Genomic DNA, 16,039 nt, shown 5'->3' on the forward strand with positions numbered 1-16,039 from the left:
AGACTGCTTCCGTACATGCGCACAGTAACATAACTGATGGTTATACTATAGACTGCTTCCGTACATGTGCACAGTAACATAACTGATGGTTATACTATAGACTGCTTCCGTACATGCGCACAGTAACATAACTGATGGTTATACTATAGACTGCTTCCGTACATGCGCACAGTAACATAACTAATGGTTATACTATAGACCGCTTCCGTACATGTGCACAGTAACATAACTGATGGTTATACTATAGACTGCTTCCGTACATGGGCACAGTAACATAACTGATGGTTATACTATAGACCGCTCCGGACATGCGCACAGTAACATAACTGATGGTTATACTATAGACTGCTTCTGTAAATGGGCACAGTAACATAACTGATGGTTATACTATAGACTGCTTCCGTACATAGGCACAGTAACATAACTGATGGCTATACTATAGACTGCTTCCGTACATTCGCACAGTAACATAACTGATGGTTATACTATAGACTGCTTCCGTACATGTGCACAGTAACATAACTGATGGCTATACTATAGACTGCTTCCGTACATGCGCACAGTAACATAACTGATGGTTATACTATAGACTGCTTCCATACATGCGCACAGTAACATAACTGATGGTTATACTATAGACTGCTTCCAAACATGCGCACAGTAACATAACTGATGGTTATACTATAGACTGCTTCTGTACATGCGCACAGTAACATAACTGATGGTTATACTATAGACTGCTTCCGTACATGAGCACAGTAACATAGCTGATGGTAATACTATAGACTGCTTCCGTACATGCGCACAGTAACATAACTGATGGTTATACTATAGACCGCTTCCGTACATGCGCACAGTAACATAACAGATGGTTATACGATAGACTTCTCCCGTACATGCGCACAGTAACATAACTGATGGTTATACTATAGACTGCTTCCGTACTTGAGCACAGTAACATAGCTGATGGTAATACTATAGACTGCTTCCGTACATGCGCACAGTAACATAACTGATGGTTATACTATAGACTGCTTCCGTACTTGAGCACAGTAACATAACTGATGGTTATACTATAGATTGCTTCCGTACATGCGCACAGTAACATAACTGATGGTTATACTATAGACTTCTTCCGTACATAAGCACAGTAACATAACTGATGGTTATACTATAGACTACTTCCGTACATGCGCACAGTAACATAACTGATGGTTACACTATAGACTGCTTCCGTACATGCGCACAGCAACATAGTTGATGGTTACACTATAGACTGCTTCCGTTCATGCGCACAGTAACATAACTGATGGTTATACTATAGACTGCTTCCATACATGCGCACAGTAACATAACTGATGGTTATACTATAGACTTCTTCCGTTCATGCGCACAGTAACATAACTGATGGTTACACTATAGACTGCTTCCGTACATGCGCACAGTAACATAACTGATGGTTATACTATAGACTGCTTCCGTACATGCGCACAGTAACATAACTGATGGTTACACTATAGACTGCTTCCGTACATGCGCACAGTAACATAACTGATGGTTATACTATAGACCGCTTCCGTACATGCGCACAGTAACAAAACTGATGGTTATTCTATAGATTGCTTCCGTACATGCGCACAGTAACATAACTGATGGTTATACTATAGACTGCTTCCGTACATGCGCACAGTAACATAACTGATGGTTATACTATAGACCGCTTCCGTACATGTGCACAGTAACATAACTGATGGTTATACTATAGACCGCTTCCGTACATGCGCACAGTAATATAACTGATGGTTATTCTATAGACTTCTTCAGTTCATGCGCACAGTAACATAACTGATGGTTACACTATAGACTGCTTCCGTACATGCGCACAGTAACATAACTGATGGTTATACTATAGACTGCTTCCGTACATGCGCACAGTAACATAACTGATGGTTATACTATAGACTGCTTCCGTACATGTGCACAGTAACATAACTGATGGTTATACTATAGACTGCTTCCGTACATGCGCACAGTAACATAACTGATGGTTATACTATAGACTGCTTCCGTACATGCGCACAGTAACATAACTGATGGTTATACTATAGACCGCTTCCGTACATGCGCACAGTAACATAACTGATGGTTATACTATAGACTGCTTCCGTACAAGGGCACAGTAACATAACTGATGGTTATACTATAGACCGCTCCGTACATGCGCACAGTAACATAACTGATGGTTATACTATAGACTGCTTCCGTACATGGGCTCAGTAACATAACTGATGGTTATACTATAGACCGCTCCGTACATGCGCACAGTAACATAACTGATGGTTATACAATAGACTGCTTCCGTAAATGGGCACAGTAACATAACTGATGGCTATACTATAGACTGCTTCCGTACATGCGCACAGTAACATAACTGATGGCTATACTATAGACTGCTTCCGTACATGTGCACAGTAACATAACTGATGGTCATACTATAGACCGCTTCCGTAAATGGGCATAGTAACATAACTGATGGTTATACTATAGACTGCTTCCATACATGCGCACAGTAACATAACTGAATGTATACTATAGACTGCTTCCGTACATGCGCACAGTAACATAACTGATGGTTATACTATAGACTGCTTCCATACATGCGCACAGTAACATAACTGATGGTTTTACTATAGACTGCTTCCGTACATGCGCACAGTAACATAACTGATGGTTATACTATAGACTGCTTCCGTACATAGGCACAGTAACATAACTGATGGCTATACTATAGACTGCTTCCGTACATTCGCACAGTAACATAACTGATGGTTATACTATAGACTGCTTCCGTACATGTGCACAGTAACATAACTGATGGCTATACTATAGACTGCTTCCGTACATGTGCACAGTAACATAACTGATGGTTATACTACAGACTGCTTCCATACATGCGCACAGTAACATAACTCATGGTTATACTATAGACTGCTTCCGTACATGCGCACAGTAACATAACTGATGGTTATACTATAGACTGCTTCTGTACATGCGCACAGTAACATAACTGATGGTTATACTACAGACTGCTTCCGTACATGAGCACAGTAACATAGCTGATGGTAATACTATAGACTGCTTCCGTACATGCGCACAGTAACATAACTGATGGTTATACTATAGACCGCTTCCGTACATGCGCACAGTAACATAACAGATGGTTATACTATAGACTGCTCCCGTACATGCGCACAGTAACATAACTGATGGCTATACTATAGACTGCTTCCGTACATGCGCACAGTAACATAACTGATGGTTATACTATAGACTGCTTCCATACATGCGCACAGTAACATAACTGATGGTTATACTATAGACTGCTTCCGTACATGTGCACAGTAACATAACTGATGGCTATACTATAGACTGCTTCCGTACATGCGCACAGTAACATAACTGATGGTTATACTATAGACTGCTTCCATACATGCGCACAGTAACATAACTGATGGTTATACTATAGACTGCTTCCGTACATGCGCACAGTAACATAACTGATGGTTATACTATAGACTGCTTCTGTACATGCGCACAGTAACATAACTGATGGTTATACTATAGACTGCTTCCGTACATGAGCACAGTAACATAGCTGATGGTAATACTATAGACTGCTTCCGTACATGCGCACAGTAACATAACTGATGGTTATACTATAGACCGCTTCCGTACATGCGCACAGTAACATAACAGATGGTTATACTATAGACTTCTCCCGTACATGCGCACAGTAACATAACTGATGGTTATACTATAGACTGCTTCCGTACTTGAGCACAGTAACATAACTGATGGTTATACTATAGACTGCTTCCGTACATGCGCACAGTAACATAACTGATGGCTATACTATAGACTGTTTCCGTACATGCGCACAGTAACATAACTGATGGTTATACTATAGACTTCTTCCATACATAGGCACAGTAACATAACTGATGGTTATACTATAGACTACTTCCGTACATGCGCACAGTAACATAACTGATGGTTACACTATAGACTGCTTCCGTACATGCGCACAGCAACATAGTTGATGGTTACACTATAGACTGCTTCCGTACATGCGCACAGTAACATAACCGATGGTTACACTATAGACTGCTTCCGTACATGCGCACAGTAACATAACTGATGGTTACACTATAGACTGCTTCCGTACATGCGCACAGTAACATAACTGATGGTTACAATATAGACTGCTTCCGTACATGCGCACAGTAACATAACCGATGGTTACACTATAGACTGCTTCTGTACATGCGCACAGTAACATAACTGATGGTTACACTATAGACTGCTTCCGTACATGCGTACAGTAACATAACTGATGGTTACACTATAGACTGCTTCCGTACATGCGCACAGTAACATAGCTGATGGTTATACTATAGACTGCTTCCGTACATGCGCACAGTAACATAACTGATGGTTATACTATAGACTGCTTCGTTACATGCACACAGTAACATAACTGATGGTTATATTATAGACTGCTTCGGTACATGGGCACAGTAACATAACTGATGGTTATACTATAGACTGCTTCCGTACATGCGCACAGTAACATAACTGATGGTTATACTATAGACTGCTTCCATACATGCGCACAATAACATAACTGATGGTTACACTATAGACTGCTTCCGTACATGGGCACAGAACCATAACTGATGGCTATACTATAGACTTCTTCCGTACATGCGCACAGTAACATAACTGATGGTTATACTATAGACTGCTTCCGTACATGCGCAAAGTAACATAACTGATGGTTACACTATAGACTGCTTCCGTACATGGGCACAGTAACATAACTGATGGCTATACTATAGACTGCTTCCGTACATTCGCACAGTAATATAACTGATGGTTATACTATAGACTGCTTCCGTACATGCGCACAATAACATAACTGATGGTTACACTATAGACTGCTTCCGTACATGGGCACAGTAACATAACTGATGGTTATACTATAGACTGCTTCCGTACATGCGCACAGTAACATAACTGATGGTTATACTACTGCTTCAATACATGCGCACTGTAACATAACTGATGGTTATACTATAGACTGCTTCCGTACATGCGCACAGTAACATAACTGATGGTTATACTATAGACTGCTTCCGTACATGCGCACAGTAATATAACTGATGGATATAATATAGACTGCTTCCGTACATGCGCACAGTAACATAACCGATGGTTACACTATAGACTGCTTCCGTACATGGGCACAGTAACAAAGCTGATGGTTACACTATAAACTGCTTCCGTACATGCGCACAGTAACATAACTGATGGTTACACTATAGACTGCTTCCGTACATGCGCACAGTAACATAACTGATGGCTATACTATAGACTGCTTCCGTACATGCGCACAGTAACATAACTGATGGCTATACTATAGACTGCTTCCGTACATGCGCACAGTAACATAACTGATGGTTATACTATAGACTGCTTCCGTACATGCGCACAGTAACATAACTGATGGATATACTATAGACTGCTTCCGTACATGCGCACAGTAACATAACTGATGGTTACACTATAGACTGCTTCCGTACATGCACACAGTAACATAACTGATGGTTACACTATAGACTGCTTCCGTACATGAGCACAGTAACATAACTGATGGTTACACTATAGACTGCTTCCGTACATGCGCACAGTAACATAACCGATGGTTACACTATAGACTGCTTCCGTACATGCGCACAGTAACATAACTGATGGTTACACTATAGACTGCTTCCGTACATGCGCACAGTAACATAACTGATGGTTACAATATAGACTGCTTCCGTACATGCGCACAGTAACATAACCAATGGTTACACTATAGACTGCTTCCGTACATGCGCACAGTAACATAACTGATGGTTACACTATAGACTGCTTCCGTACATGCGCACAGTAACATAACTGATGGTTACACTATAGACTGCTTCCGTACATGCGCACAGTAACATAGCTAATGGTTATACTATAGACTGCTTCCGTACATGCGCACAGTAACATAACTGATGGTTATACTATAGACTGCTTCGTTACATGCGCACAGTAACATAACTGATGGTTATATTATAGACTGCTTCCGTACATGGGCACAGTAACATAACTGATGGTTATACTATAGACTGCTTCCGTACATGCGCACAGTAACATAACTGATGGTTATACTATATACTGCTTCCATACATGCGCACAATAACATAACTGATGGTTACACTATAGACTGCTTCCGTACATGGGCACAGAACCATAACTGATGGCTATACTATAGACTTCTTCCGTACATGCGCACAGTAACATAACTGATGGTTATACTATAGACTGCTTCCGTACATGCGCCAAGTAACATAACTGATGGTTACACTATAGACTGCTTCCATACATGTGCACAGTAACATAACTGATGGTTATACTATAGAACGCTTCCGTACATGCGCACAGTAACATAACTGATGGCTATACTATAGACTGCTTCCGTACATGCGCACAGTAACATAACTGATGGTTATACTATAGACTACTTCCATACATGCGCACAGTAACATAACTGATGGCTATACTATAGACTGCTTCCGTACATGCGCACAGTAACATAACTGATGGTTATACTATAGACTGCTTCCGTACATGCGCACAGTAACATAACTGATGGTTATACTATAGACTGCTTCCGTACATGCTCACAGTAACATAACTGATGGTTATACTATAGACTGCTTCCGTACATGCTCACAGTAACATAACTGATGGTTATACTATAGACTGCTTCCGTACATGAGCACAGTAAAATAACTGATGGTTATACTATAGACTGCTTCCGTACATGCGCACAGTAACATAACTGATGGCTATACTATAGACTGCGTCCGTACATGGGCACAGTAACATAACTGATGGCTATACTATAGACTGCTTCCGTACATGAGCACAGTAACATAACTGATGGTTATACTATAGACTGCTTCCGTACATGCGCACAGTAACATAACTGATGGTTATACTATAGACTGCGTCCGTACATGGGCACAGTAACATAACTGATGGTTATACTATAGACTGCGTCCATACATGGGCACAGTAACATAACTGATGTCTATACTATAGACTGCTTCCATACATGTGCACAGTAACATAACTGATGGTTATACTATAGACTGCTTCCGTACATGCGCACAGTAACATAACTGATGGTTATACTATAGACTGCTTCCGTACATGGGCACAGTAACATAACTGATGGTTATACTATAGAACGCTTCCGTACATGCGCACAGTAACATAACTGATGGTTATACTATAGAACGCTTCCGTACATGCGCACAGTAACATAACTGATGGTTATACTATAGACTGCTTCCGTACATGCGCACAGTAACATAACTGATGGTTATACTATAGAACGCTTCCGTACATGCGCACAGTAACATAACTGATGGTTATACTATAGAACGCTTCCGTACATGCGAACAGTAACATAACTGATGGCTATATTATAGTCTGCTCCGTACATGAGCACAGTAACATAACTGATGGTTATACTATAGACTGCTTCCGTACATGCGCACAGTAACATAGCTGATGGTTATACTATAGACTGCTTCCGTACATGCGCACAGTAACATAACTGATGGTTATACTATAGACTGCTTCCGTTCATGCGCACAGTAACATAACTGATGGTTATAATATAGACTGCTTCTGTACATGAGCACAGTAACATTACTGATGGCTATACTATAGAATGCTTCTGTACATGCGCACAGTAACATAACTGATGGTTATACTATAGACTGCTTCCGTACATGGGCACAGTAACATAACTGATGGTTATACTATAGACTGCTTCCGTACATGCGCACAGTAACATAACTGATGGTTATACTATAGACTGCTTCTGTACATGCGCACAGTAACATAACTGATGGTTATACTATAGACTGCTTCCGTACATGAGCACAGTAACATAGCTGATGGTTATACTATAGACTGCTTCCGTACATGCGCACAGTAACATAACTGATGGTTATACTATAGACCGCTTCCGTACATGCGCACAGTAACATAACAGATGGTTATACTCTAGACTGCTTCCATACATGCGCACAGTAACATAACTGATGGTTATACTATAGACTGCTCCCGTACATGCGCACAGTAACATAACTGATGGTTATACTATAGACTGCTTCCGTACTTGAGCACAGTAACATAACTGATGGTTATACTATAGACCGCTTCCGTACATGCGCACAGTAACATAACTGATGGTTACACTATAGACTGCTTCCATACATGCGCACAGTAACATAACTGATGGTTACACTATAGACTGCTTCCGTACATGCGCACAGTAACATAACTGATGGTTATACTATAGACTGCTTCCGTACATGCGCACAGTAACATAACTGATGGTTACACTATAGACTGCTTCCGTACATGCGCACAGTAACATAACTGATGGTTACACTATAGACTGCTTCCGTACATGCGCACAGTAACATAACTGATGGTTATACTATAGACTTCTTCCGTACATGTGCACAGTAACATAACTGATGGCTATACTATAGACTGTTTCCGTACATGCGCACAGTAACATAGCTGATGGTTATACTATAGACTTCTTCCGTACATGTGCACAGTAACATAACTGATGGCTATACTATAGACTGTTTCCGTACATGCGCACAGTAACATAACTGATGGTTATACTATAGACTTCTTCCGTACATGCGCACAGTAACATAACTGATGGTTACACTATAGACTGCTTCCGTACATGCGCACAGCAACATAGTTGATGGTTATACTATAGACTTCTTCCGTTCATGCGCACAGTAACATAACTGATGGTTACACTATAGACTGCTTCCGTACATGCGCACAGTAACATAACTGATGGTTTTACTATAGACTGCTTCCGTACATGCGCACAGTAACATAACTGATGGTTACACTATAGACTGCTTCCGTACATGCGCACAGCAACATAGCTGATGGTTATACTATAGACTTCTTCCGTTCATGCGCACAGTAACATAACTGATGGTTACACTATAGACTGTTTCCGTACATGGGCACAATAACATAACTGATGGTTATACTATAGACTTCTTCCGTACATGCGCACAGTAACATAACTGATGGTTACACTATAGACTGCTTCCGTACATGCGCACAGCAACATAGCTGATGGTTATACTATAGACTTCTTCCGTTCATGCGCACAGTAACATAACTGATGGTTACACTATAGACTGCTTCCGTACATGCGCACAGTAACATAACTGATGGTTATACTATAGACTGCTTCCGTACATGCGCACAGTAACATAACTGATGGTTATACTATAGACTGCTTCCGTACATGCGCACAGTAACATAACTGATGGTTACACTATAGACTGCTTCCTTACATGCGCACAGTAACATAACTGATGGTTATACTATAGACTGCTTCCGTACATGCGCCCAGTAACATAACTGATGGTTATACTATAGACTGCTTCCGTACATGCGCACAGTAATATAACTGATGGTTACACTATAGACTGCTTCCGTACATGCGCACAGTAACAAAACTGATGGTTATTCTATAGACTGCTTCCGTACATGCGCACAGTAACATAACTGATGGTTATACTATAGACTGCTTCCGTACATGCGCACAGTAACATAACTGATGGTTATACTATAGACCGCTTCCGTACATGCGCACAGTAACATAACTGATGGTTATTCTATAGACTGCTTCCGTACATGCGCACAGTAACATAACTGATGGTTATACTATAGACTGCTTCCGTACATGTGCACAGTAACATAACTGATGGTTATACTATAGACTGCTTCCGTACATGCGCACAGTAACATAACTGATGGTTATACTATAGACTGCTTCCGTACATGCGCACAGTAACATAACTGATGGTTATACTATAGACCGCTTCCGTACATGTGCACAGTAACATAACTGATGGTTATACTATAGACTGCTTCCGTATATGGGCACAGTAACATAACTGATGGTTATACTATAGACCGCTCCGTACATGCGCACAGTAACATAACTGATGGTTATACTATAGACTGCTTCTGTAAATGGGCACAGTAACATAACTGATGGTTATACTATAGACTGCTTCCGTACATAGGCACAGTAACAAAACTGATGGCTATACTATAGACTGCTTCCGTACATTCGCACAGTAACATAACTGATGGTTATACTATAGACTGCTTCCGTACATGTGCACAGTAACATAACTGATGGCTATACTATAGACTGCTTCCGTACATGCGCACAGTAACATAACTGATGGTTATACTATAGACTGCTTCCATACATGCGCACAGTAACATAACTGATGGTTATACTATAGACTGCTTCCGTACATGCGCACAGTAACAGAACTGATGGTTATACTATAGACTGCTTCTGTACATGCGCACAGTAACATAACTGATGGTTATACTATAGACTGCTTCCGTACATGAGCACAGTAACATAGCTGATGGTAATACTATAGACTGCTTCCGTACATGCGCACAGTAACATAACTGATGGTTATACTATAGACCGCTTCCATACATGCGCACAGTAACATAACAGATGGTTATACTATAGACTTCTCCCGTACATGCGCACAGTAACATAACTGATGGTTATACTATAGACTGCTTCCGTACTTGAGCACAGTAACATAACTGATGGTTATACTATAGACTGCTTCCGTACATGCGCACAGTAACATAACTGATGGTTATACTATAGACTTCTTCCGTACATAAGCACAGTAACATAACTGATGGTTATACTATAGACTACTTCCGTACATGCGCACAGTAACATAACTGATGGTTACACTATAGACTGCTTCCGTACATGCGCACAGCAACATAGTTGATGGTTACACTATAGACTGCTTCCGTTCATGCGCACAGTAACATAACTGATGGTTATACTATAGACTGCTTCCATACATGCGCACAGTAACATAACTGATGGTTATACTATAGACTTCTTCCGTTCATGCGCACAGTAACATAACTGATGGTTACACTATAGACTGCTTCCATACATGCGCACAGTAACATAACTGATGGTTATACTATAGACTGCTTCCGTACATGCGCACAGTAACATAACTGATGGTTACACTATAGACTGCTTCCGTACATGCGCACAGTAACATAACTGATGGTTATACTATAGACCGCTTCCGTACATGCGCACAGTAACAAAACTGATGGTTATTCTATAGATTGCTTCCGTACATGCGCACAGTAACATAACTGATGGTTATACTATAGACTGCTTCCGTACATGCGCACAGTAACATAACTGATGGTTATACTATAGACCGCTTCCGTACATGTGCACAGTAACATAACTGATGGTTATACTATAGACCGCTTCCGTACATGCGCACAGTAATATAACTGATGGTTATTCTATAGACTTCTTCCGTTCATGCGCACAGTAACATAACTGATGGTTACACTATAGACTGCTTCCGTACATGCGCACAGTAACATAACTGATGGTTATACTATAGACTGCTTCCGTACATGCGCACAGTAACATAACTGATGGTTATACTATAGACTGCTTCCGTACATGTGCACAGTAACATAACTGATGGTTATACTATAGACTGCTTCCGTACATGCGCACAGTAACATAACTGATGGTTATACTATAGACTGCTTCCGTACATGCGCACAGTAACATAACTGATGGTTATACTATAGACCGCTTCCGTACATGCGCACAGTAACATAACTGATGGTTATACTATAGACTGCTTCCGTACATGGGCACAGTAACATAACTGATGGTTATACTATAGACCGCTCCGTACATGCGCACAGTAACAGAACTGATGGTTATACTATAGACTGCTTCCGTAAATGGGCACAGTAACATAACTGATGGCTATACTATAGACTGCTTCCGTACATGCGCACAGTAACATAACTGATGGCTATACTATAGACTGCTTCCATACATGTGCACAGTAACATAACTGATGGTCATACTATAGACCGCTTCCGTAAATGGGCATAGTAACATAACTGATGGTTATACTATAGACTGCTTCCATACATGCGCACAGTAACATAACTGAATGTATACTACAGACTGCTTCCGTACATGCGCACAGTAACATAACTGATGGTTATACTATAGACTGCTTCCGTACATGCGCACAGTAACATAACTGATGGTTTTACTATAGACTGCTTCCGTACATGCGCACAGTAACATAACTGATGGTTATACTATAGACTGCTTCCGTACATAGGCACAGTAACATAACTGATGGCTATACTATAGACTGCTTCCGTACATTCGCACAGTAACATAACTGATGGTTATACTATAGACTGCTTCCGTACATGTGCACAGTAACATAACTGATGGCTATACTATAGACTGCTTCCGTACATGCGCACAGTAACATAACTGATGGTTATACTACAGACTGCTTCCATACATGCGCACAGTAACATAACTGATGGTTATACTATAGACTGCTTCCGTACATGCGCACAGTAACATAGCTGATGGTTATACTATAGACTGCTTCTGTACATGCGCACAGTAACATAACTGATGGTTATACTACAGACTGCTTCCGTACATGAGCACAGTAACATAGCTGATGGTAATACTATAGACTGCTTCAGTACATGCGCACAGTAACATAACTGATGGTTATACTATAGACCGCTTCCGTACATGCGCACAGTAACATAACAGATGGTTATACTATAGACTGCTCCCGTACATGCGCACAGTAACATAACTGATGGCTATACTATAGACTGCTTCCGTACATGCGCACAGTAACATAACTGATGGTTATACTATAGACTGCTTCCATACATGCGCACAGTAACATAACTGATGGTTATACTATAGACTGCTTCCGTACATGTGCACAGTAACATAACTGATGGCTATACTATAGACTGCTTCCGTACATGCGCACAGTAACATAACTGATGGTTATACTATAGACTGCTTCCATACATGCGCACAGTAACATAACTGATGGTTATACTATAGACTGCTTCCGTACATGCGCACAGTAACATAACTGATGGTTATACTATAGACTGCTTCTGTACATGCGCACAGTAACATAACTGATGGTTATACTATAGACTGCTTCCATACATGAGCACAGTAACATAGCTGATGGTAATACTATAGACTGCTTCCGTACATGCGCACAGTAACATAACTGATGGTTATACTATAGACCGCTTCCGTACATGCGCACAGTAACATAACAGATGGTTATACTATAGACTTCTCCCGTACATGCGCACAGTAACATAACTGATGGTTATACTATAGACTGCTTCCGTACTTGAGCACAGTAACATAACTGATGGTTATACTATAGACTGCTTCCGTACATGCGCACAGTAACATAACTGATGGCTATACTATAGACTTTTTCCGTACATGCGCACAGTAACATAACTGATGGTTATACTATAGACTTCTTCCGTACATAGGCACAGTAACATAACTGATGGTTATACTATAGACTACTTCCGTACATGCGCACAGTAACATAACTGATGGTTACACTATAGACTGCTTCCGTACATGCGCACAGCAACATAGTTGATGGTTACACTATAGACTGCTTCCGTTCATGCGCACAGTAACATAACTGATGGTTATACTATAGACTGCTTCCGTACATGCGCACAGTAACATAACTGATGGTTATACTATAGACTTCTTCCGTTCATGCGCACAGTAACATAACTGATGGTTACACTATAGACTGCTTCCGTACATGCGCACAGTAACATAACTGATGGTTATACTATAGACTGCTTCCGTACATGCGCACAGTAACAAAACTGATGGTTACACTATAGACTGCTTCCGTACATGCGCACAGTAACATAACTGATGGTTATACTATAGACCGCTTCCGTACATGCGCACAGTAACAAAACTGATGGTTATTCTATAGATTGCTTCCGTACATGCGCACAGTAACATAACTGATGGTTATACTATAGACTGCTTCCGTACATGCGCACAGTAACATAACTGATGGTTATACTATAGACCGCTTCCGTACATGTGCACAGTAACATAACTGATGGTTATACTATAGACCGCTTCCGTACATGCGCACAGTAATATAACTGATGGTTATTCTATAGACTTCTTCCGTTCATGCGCACAGTAACATAACTGATGGTTACACTATAGACTGCTTCCGTACATGCGCACAGTAACATAACTGATGGTTATACTATAGACTGCTTCCGTACATGCGCACAGTAACATAACTGATGGTTATACTATAGACTGCTTCCGTACATGTGCACAGTAACATAACTGATGGTTATACTATAGACTGCTTCCGTACATGCGCACAGTAACATAACTGATGGTTATACTATAGACTGCTTCCGTACATGCGCACAGTAACATAACTGATGGTTATACTATAGACCGCTTCCGTACATGCGCACAGTAACATAACTGATGGTTATACTATAGACTGCTTCCGTACATGGGCACAGTAACATAACTGATGGTTATACTATAGACCGCTCCGTACATGCGCACAGTAACATAACTGATGGTTATACTATAGACTGCTTCCGTAAATGGGCACAGTAACATAACTGATGGCTATACTATAGACTGCTTCCGTACATGCGCACAGTAACATAACTGATGGCTATACTATAGACTGCTTCCGTACATGTGCACAGTAACATAACTGATGGTCATACTATAGACCGCTTCCGTAAATGGGCATAGTAACATAACTGATGGTTATACTATAGACTGCTTCCGTACATGTGCACAGTAACATAACTGATGGTTATACTATAGACTGCTTCCGTACATGCGCACAGTAACATAACTGATGGTTATACTATAGACTGCTTCCGTAAATGGGCACAGTAACATAACTGATGGCTATACTATAGACTGCTTCCGTACATGCGCACAGTAACATAACTGATGGTTTTACTATAGACTGCTTCCGTACATGCGCACAGTAACATAACTGATGGTTATACTATAGACTGCTTCCGTACATAGGCACAGTAACATAACTGATGGCTATACTATAGACTGCTTCCGTACATGTGCACAGTAACATAACTGATGGTTATACTATAGACTGCTTCCGTACATGCGCACAGTAACATAACTGATGGTTATACTACAGACTGCTTCCATACATGCGCACAGTAACATAACTGATGGTTATACTATAGACTGCTTCCGTACATGCGCACAGTAACATAACTGATGGTTATACTATAGACTGCTTCTGTACATGCGCACAGTAACATAACTGATGGTTATACTATAGACTGCTTCCGTACATGAGCACAGTAACATAGCTGATGGTAATACTATAGACTGCTTCCGTACATGCGCACAGTAACATAACTGATGGTTATACTACAGACTGCTTCCGTACATGCGCACAGTAACATAACAGATGGTTATACTATAGACTGCTCCCGTACATGCGCACAGTAACATAACTGATGGTTATACTATAGACCGCTTCCGTACATGTGCACAGTAACTTAACTGATGGTTATACTATAGACTTCTTCCGTACATGCGCACAGTAACATAACTGATGGTTATACTATAGACTTCTTCCGTACATAGGCACAGTAACATAACTGATGGTTATACTATAGACTTCTTCCGTACATAGGCACAGTAACATAACTGATGGTTATACTATAGACTACTTCCGTACATGCGCACAGTAACATAACTGATGGTTACACTATAGACTGCTTCCGTACATGCGCACAGCAACATAGTTGATGGTTACACTATAGACTGCTTCCGTTCATGCGCACAGTAACATAACTGATGGTTATACTATAGACTGCTTCCGTACATGCGCACAGTAAC

This window comes from Taudactylus pleione, unplaced genomic scaffold, assembly GCF_031769625.1.
Source record: "Taudactylus pleione unplaced genomic scaffold, aTauple2 ptg001318l, whole genome shotgun sequence".
Lineage (NCBI taxonomy): Eukaryota > Metazoa > Chordata > Amphibia > Anura > Myobatrachidae > Taudactylus > Taudactylus pleione.